Source organism: Suncus etruscus, chromosome 11 (assembly GCF_024139225.1).
Source record: "Suncus etruscus isolate mSunEtr1 chromosome 11, mSunEtr1.pri.cur, whole genome shotgun sequence".
In the NCBI taxonomy this organism is placed as follows: domain Eukaryota; kingdom Metazoa; phylum Chordata; class Mammalia; order Eulipotyphla; family Soricidae; genus Suncus; species Suncus etruscus.
In genome coordinates this window covers 9,121,289-9,128,295 of record NC_064858.1, presented here as the reverse complement: position 1 = coordinate 9,128,295, position 7,007 = coordinate 9,121,289, and positions in this window count along the sequence as shown.

Below are 7,007 nucleotides of genomic sequence, written 5' to 3'. Positions count from 1 at the left end.
GACCCCCATATAGGTTGGGGTACTACAACATGGGAAACCAGGAATCAAATCACCATCTATCCTGGGTTGGCCACAGGCAAAGCAAACACCCTATCACTGTGCTATCACTCCGGACCCAAGGACCTGGCTCTTTTGACCTGCAGAGGACCACTGACTTCCTGACTGCCCGGTGCCACTACATTATGTCATGATCTGAAATCCTTCAGATCTGACCCCACCTGAAACTTGATCGGCAGTGTAGAACTTGGATGCTGTTATTTACCCCCCCCACCAAATATTTTTCCCTACAGAAAAGGGAGGAGATATAAGGAAACAGAGACACTTACTGCCTCTGGCCAGCCATAAGAGTGTTCCTGTCCCTTTAAGGGTGAAGATACCAGTCACCAAAAGCCTGCCCCTTGTAACTGCCACAGAATGTGTGTGTGTGTGTGTGTGTGTGTGTGTGTGTGTGTGTGTGTGTGTGTGTGTGTGTGTGTGTGTGTGCTTACCGGACTCCTGGCTCCTGCTGCCTTTTGCAATCTCTCCTACTGCACTGGGCCTAACACCCCACCCCGTCCCCCAAAGTCCTCCCCAAACTTCTTTGGAAACCAGATCCACTGCCCTCGCCTTCCACAAATGCCCACCACAACCCCGGCCATCTTCTCCCACCCTGACCTACCATCCTGTCTCTTGTCCGGGTAGAGCGAAGGGGCCTTTGTATCCATGACCCCCTCCATTCACTGGCTTTCTTGAGGTCACAGTGACTCTCTCAGGGGGTTACTGACCCCTTGGCCATATGGGGGGAGCCCAGAACCCCAGCCTGGACAGACCCCTCATGGCTCCTGAGCCTTCTGCCAAGATGGAAGGTTCCTGGGTCCCTGTCCCACTACTTACCACCACCCTTGCCTGCCCACAGCCCAGCCCTCAGCTCGGAGCCTAATGACACCATAGGAGACATTTCCAGGGCCGCTTCATTTTGGGCAGCCCCAAGAGCTACGGACAATGAGACAGGGCAGTTACAAGACTCCTAAAGGGCTTCCGGGTTCTGTAGTGGGGTTCCTTGGAGTATCCTAGGCCAGACTGAGGGCCTCTGATCAAGGCTCTGCTGGAAGAGCCAAACTTGGGTTCACTTCTCCACTCCCCCAGGGTCACTCGGAGGCTCAGAGACTGTGGGGTGAGCCAGGCTCACCCTGCCAGGCCCTTTCAGGGGGTGTCGAGACACACACCTAGGCCACACAGCCACACGGTCCTGCCCACTGGGAGAGTTGGGACAGGAGGTCTCAGCCAACAGTCGATACGCTGCTTGTCTGTTCTAGAGCGAAGGGGCCTTGGGAACATGAGCAGGAGAAAGTTCCTGGTGCCCAGAGTGGTGGGTGAGCCCCGAAGCCACTACCAGATGCAGCGCCAACCAGCCTCCTGCTCTGTGAGAACTGAGCAGCCCCATGCGCCTGGCACAGCCATACCCGCCCCAAATGCAGCAACTTGGATCTGCGCAGCTCCCGCACCCCTCATGTCCCAACAGTCCCCCCACAGCTGGTGCCTCTCCAGACCCCGAAGCTTGGCACCAGCCTAGCAGGAAGGAGAAGAAATAGCCGAGGTGCCTCCCTCAGGCACCGGGTGCTGTGGGGTTCAGGCTGCAATCAGAAGCCAGGAAAGGGGCACAGCGGGCATATGCGGGAGGAACTGGGTGAGATCCCGATATTGGGGTTCTTGATTCTGCATGTAACTCTGCCTGTGGGGGGAAGCACACAAAGACACAGAGACACACAAGCACACACAGAGACATGCACACAAAAACTCACACATCCAGAGACATACAGCAACACAGAGACACACAAAGACACACATTCACCCACCCACACACAGATACACAGAGACAGAGGCACAGATACACAGAGAAAGAAAACTACAGACACACACAGAGAGATATGCACACAGAGACACACGCACATTCACACATGTATGTACCTTCCCAACACCAGCCATCCAGGCCAGTCCAGCCCCCTTGCCCTGCCAGGTTCCATAAGGGATCCCCCAGTTGGCAGCACATGAACTGGAAAGCAGGGGGCCTCTGTGCCAATGTCCAGCTTACCTACACACCCCACAGCCTACATGAACCCTCCCAGACAGAGAGGCAGCAAGATGGTACAGCCAGGAGGGCACTAGCCTTGCACCAGCAGACCTAAGTTCCATCCTAGGTAGCCTGTACGATGCCTCAAATCCTCCAGGAGTCCTCCGAGTCCTCTAGGAGTGATCCCTGAGCACAGAACCAGAAATCAACCTGAGCACTGCTCCATTTGGGCTCCCAGCATGTCTCCTGCTTTGATGGCACTATGATTGCAGCTGGCAGGAGAGTCCAGGACCCCTTGGGAAAGACATGGCCCTGTTGATGAAGTGGCCCTCGGGAAGTGAATCAAGAATCATCAGGTTCTGTATTGGGGGGCCGTCCCACCCTTCGGATTCTGGGGGCCATGGGCACTGCAGGCCAGATGGGCTCTGTTTCCAGGGAGCCCTGTGGCCTGCCCCCGCTCCAAACACATCTCCCCATCTCCTTTACCAGCATCTAGGGACTCTGCTAAGTCTGTGGCCGGTAACAAGAACAGTGTGAAGGGTACCAACTGCGAGGCACAGGCTAGCACCCCCAAATGCCACCTTCCAAGCCACATCTGGGTCTTCCCAATGGCTGCCCCAACCTGGGAGGGGGGGAGGGTGAACACCACTCTGACCCTCTATCTCCTCTTCCTTCCTGAAACGAGCGGCTAGTAGAGAGGTTGAGCCCCTCTGGCCTGGTGAGAATGAACCAGCACTTTCTAGAAGGTTCCTGCCTCCTGCCAGGGTTCGGGGCCATCCTTATCTGCAGGATCTGTGTGGTGCTTTCCAGCAGCTCACGATCACGTTCGTGCTGGCTCCAGGCTCCATCAGCCTCGTCAGTTCTCATTACTGTCCAGCCCAGACATTCTGCCTCCACGGGGCCTGGAGTTTCTATTCTGGAATAGCCTGGGCCCATGAGCAAATTAAGTTATCCCCTGATGGCCAGGGCAGCAGGGACACGCAGGCCCTTCCACCTCTCCCAGGCCCCAGGTCGACCAGGAGGGACCCTCCCTGCTCCAGCCCCCAGACTCATCCATACTTTGGGGTCACCATGAGCAGGGGGACTGCAGGCAACTTGGCTGGGATAGTGATGGGCTTGGTGATGGAGCCTCTTCCCCAGAGCAGAGTGGGGAGAGGTGATCATGCTAACTTAACAGCAACAAAATAACATGCAACTTTTGATCAGCAAACAATAAAAAAAAAAAAAAAACAGAATCCTACAAAAAAGAAACACACAGCACAGCAGTAGGCACTGCCTTGCATGTGACCAACCTGGGTTTGATTCCCCCCCCCCCCCAAGCCAGCCAGGAGTGATTTCTGAGCACAGAGCTAGGAGTAACCCCTGAGTGCCACTGGATATGGCCCAAAAACTAGAAAGAAAAAAAAATGCCCTAAGGGAGGTTCATTGCATTGGAAACCCCAGATAAAAGACGGGTTCCCTTGGGATCTGAGCAATGTACATCGAGCAGGGCCTTTGTCTTGAACACAACCAACCTGGGGTCAATCTCCAATATTTTTCATAGGGTCCCCTGAGCACTGCCAGGAGTGATTTCTGAGCACAGAGCCAGGAGTAACCCCAGAACGCTGCCAGATGTAACCCCAAATCCCCACACACAAAAAAAAAAAATTCTGCTGAGGCCCTGCACTGAGTTTTCCACAGCCTCTAAATCCCGTGCCTGGCCCGGGCTCTGCCATGTGGCCACGTGGAAGGCAGCCTGGGTGGGGGGCCAGGTCGGGCCAGGCCTAGAGCGTGTTTAAAAATGAAAGAGGGAACCCGCATCTACTTAGAGGCGCATTGATCAGCCAGGCTGCAAAGGCGGCCTTCCAGGAAGGGAACTGGGGGCGTGGGCCCCCGCCTGACTTGTGAATTTTGTATGCGCTCTGTACCAAAATGAATTTTTGATTACGAATAAATGAATTAAAAGCCACTTCGCAGTGGGAAAATACCGAAGGTGGGGATGGGGGGAGCACACGGGGGTGGGGTGTGAGGGAGGGAACAGCCAAACGAAATGTTACGGGGAGGGGGGCCAGTTACTAGTACATTCCCTGCCTTGTTCTGTGTTTACCATGAGGAGGGACCCATTTTAGGTAAGGAGGTAGTGGGGAGGCATCTCCCAGGTGGCCCGGGGGAGGCCATGGGCATGGTGGCTGTGGGGGGCTGGTCCATAGACAGACTCCCCAAACCAACCCACCTCTGGTGCCAACACAGAGTTCTCCAATGTGCCCACTTCTGTGCCCACCCCCTATATCATTCTGCCCCTTGAGAGTAGAGATCTGAGAGAGACTAGTCTCTGGAGAGGATCCCATCTGGGATTCAGACCCCATGATCTCCAACAAATACTTCTGCTCTACTTTTTAGTTTGTTTGTTTGGTTTTGGTTTGGGGGCCACCCAATGACGCTCAATGGTTACTCCTGGCTCTGCTCTCAGAAATCCCTCCTGGCTCAGGGGACCCTATGGGACACCAGGGTGTCAAACCTCAGTGCTTCCTGGGTCAGCCTCGTGCAAAGCAAACGCCCAACCCCTGTGCCATCACTTGCCCGGTTTGTTTGTTTTTGTTTGAGGCCGCACCCAGTGGTCTCAGGGGTTACTACCACTGTGCTATATGGCTCCACCCCTTGGCCTCTTTCCGCTCAAGTTCCAGCCTGGAAACTGGGCCTGTCACTTCGGCTAACAGGTGCTTCCCTGAGTTTTGGTGGACCAGAGCGGTGACACAGTGGTAGGACCTTTGCCTTGCACACAGCTGACCCAGGACAGACCTCGGATCGATCCCCTGGCATCCCATATGGTCCCCCAAGCTAAAAGGGATTTCTGAGCGCATAGCTCAGAGTAACCCCTGAGCATCACCGGGTATGGCCCAAAAACAAACAAAAAAATTGTGACTATTTCCAGATGATTAGATGTTTACGACAAGGATGTTAAACCTGCCATCTAGTTCCAAATCAACATTGGACCTTTTCTCAGAACTGGAGGCATTTCTGAGCATTTATTTCAATCTTCTCAATCAACCTTGAATTTCGGTAAAGTGTCTCGTTATATGCGTAGCTTCTTTTTCTCTCCAGGGACAGTATTTCCCATCAGATTGCAACAGTCCCTCTTCCTCCCTGCCCACCTCAGGGGAACGGGCAGAGGACTGGGGTCCCTCAGATTCCCTGCAGGCCCTAACTGCCCCCAAAATGTTCATGGTCCAACTCCAGTAAACACCCCCAGTCCAGCTCCAGAACCTGCCTGCTGAAAAGAAGGGCAAGTGCCTCCCCAAATAAAAATGGAGGAAGGAAGGGCCAGAGAAATAGCACAGTGGTAGGGCATTTGCCTTGCAAGTGGCTGATGTAGGACCAACGCTGATTCAAACCCCAGCATCCCTTATGGTCCCCCGTGCTTGCCAGGAGCGAGTTCTAAGCACAGAGCCTAACCCCTGAGCACTGCCGGGTATGGCCCCAAAAACAAACAAAAAGAAATGGAAGAAGGGGTGTGCAGGTGGCCCTGAGGTGCTGAGCGGGTTTCCAGGAGATGATGGTGCTGTATTCCTCATAAATGACACAGCCTTGGCGGAGCTAATGTTCTTCTGAGGCATTAGATCTGCTGGGATCTGGGGACAGGGGCCAGCAATAATCCTAGACTTCAGGCCCTGATAGGGCGGGGATCACCATCAGGCATATGTGAGGGGCATGGGGCTGGAGTGGGGTGCAAGCGGTAGGCCGTTAGCCTTGACGCGCTAACCTAGGACGAACTGTGGTTCGATTCCTCTTGTCCCATATGGTCCCCCAAGCCAGAAGTGATTTCTGAGTACATAGCCAGGAGTACGGTGTCTCCAGATGTGACCTAAAAAACAGATGTGGGGGACAAGTGGCCGGGCCAGGGATGAGGTGGGTGTTGGAACTCAAGCCTTTACCTGTGTGTGAGATCAAAATCTCTCCCTTCTGGGCATGGCAAACCCCAAGGTGAAAGAAGGGCTGGATGCAGGCAGAGGAGCACAGTCAGGTGTGTGAGTCAGTGGAGTGGAGCACTGATAGGGATGGCATTCGTGTAAAAAGCACCATCAGAGGTGACATTAGCGGAGGGAAGCACAGCCGGGAGTGATGTCAGCCAGTGAGCACTCCCACCAGGAGTGACATCGGGGCCAGAGCAGTAGCACAGCAGGTAGGGCATTTGCCTTGCACGTGGCCAGCCCAGATCCGATCCCCAGCATCCCATATGGTCCCCCCAGCCTGCAAGGAGCGATTTCTGAGTGCAGAGCCAGGCGTAACCCTGTTGGCCCAAAAGCCAACACCTCCCCCCCAAAAAAGGGGCGTAATAGCAGCGGTGGGGGCACTGTCAGGAGTGACGCTGGTAGAGGGAAGCACTGTTGGGGTATCATCAGCAGACGGAGGGCCCTCAGGAGTGACGTCAGAGAGGGAGCACTATTCAGGAGTGACGTCAGCGAGGGAGCACTATTCAGGTGTGACGTCAGCGAGGGAGCACTATTCAGGTGTGACGTCAACGCAGGAGCACCATTCAGGTGTGACGTCAACGCAGGAGCACCATTCAGGTGTGACGTCAGCAGAGGGAGCACTATTCAGGTGTGACGTCAGCGGAGGGAGCACTATTCAGGTGTGACGTCAGCAGAGGGGGAGCCCCTTCCTGTGTGACGTCATCACCGCCAGTTTCGGGAACCAGAGAAGTCACCCCCAGTTCAGCCCTACTCTGGGCACCGAGACCAGGAGTCCTCAAAGCTGGGAGGCGCGGCTGGGCCCCGAGATCTCCACCAGGAGCACCCGAGTCCGCCTTTCAGCCATGACATCTCCAAGGCCTTCCCGGTCCCGGCCAACACCCCACCCTCCGACTCAGCTGCGCATGCGCGGGATCCAGAGCTCGGGCGCCCCGGCGGACGCTGGCTCCAGGTCACACTCCGCAGCGGCCCCGGCCAGGGATGCGCTTGTGCGCAGCGCCGCCCTGTGG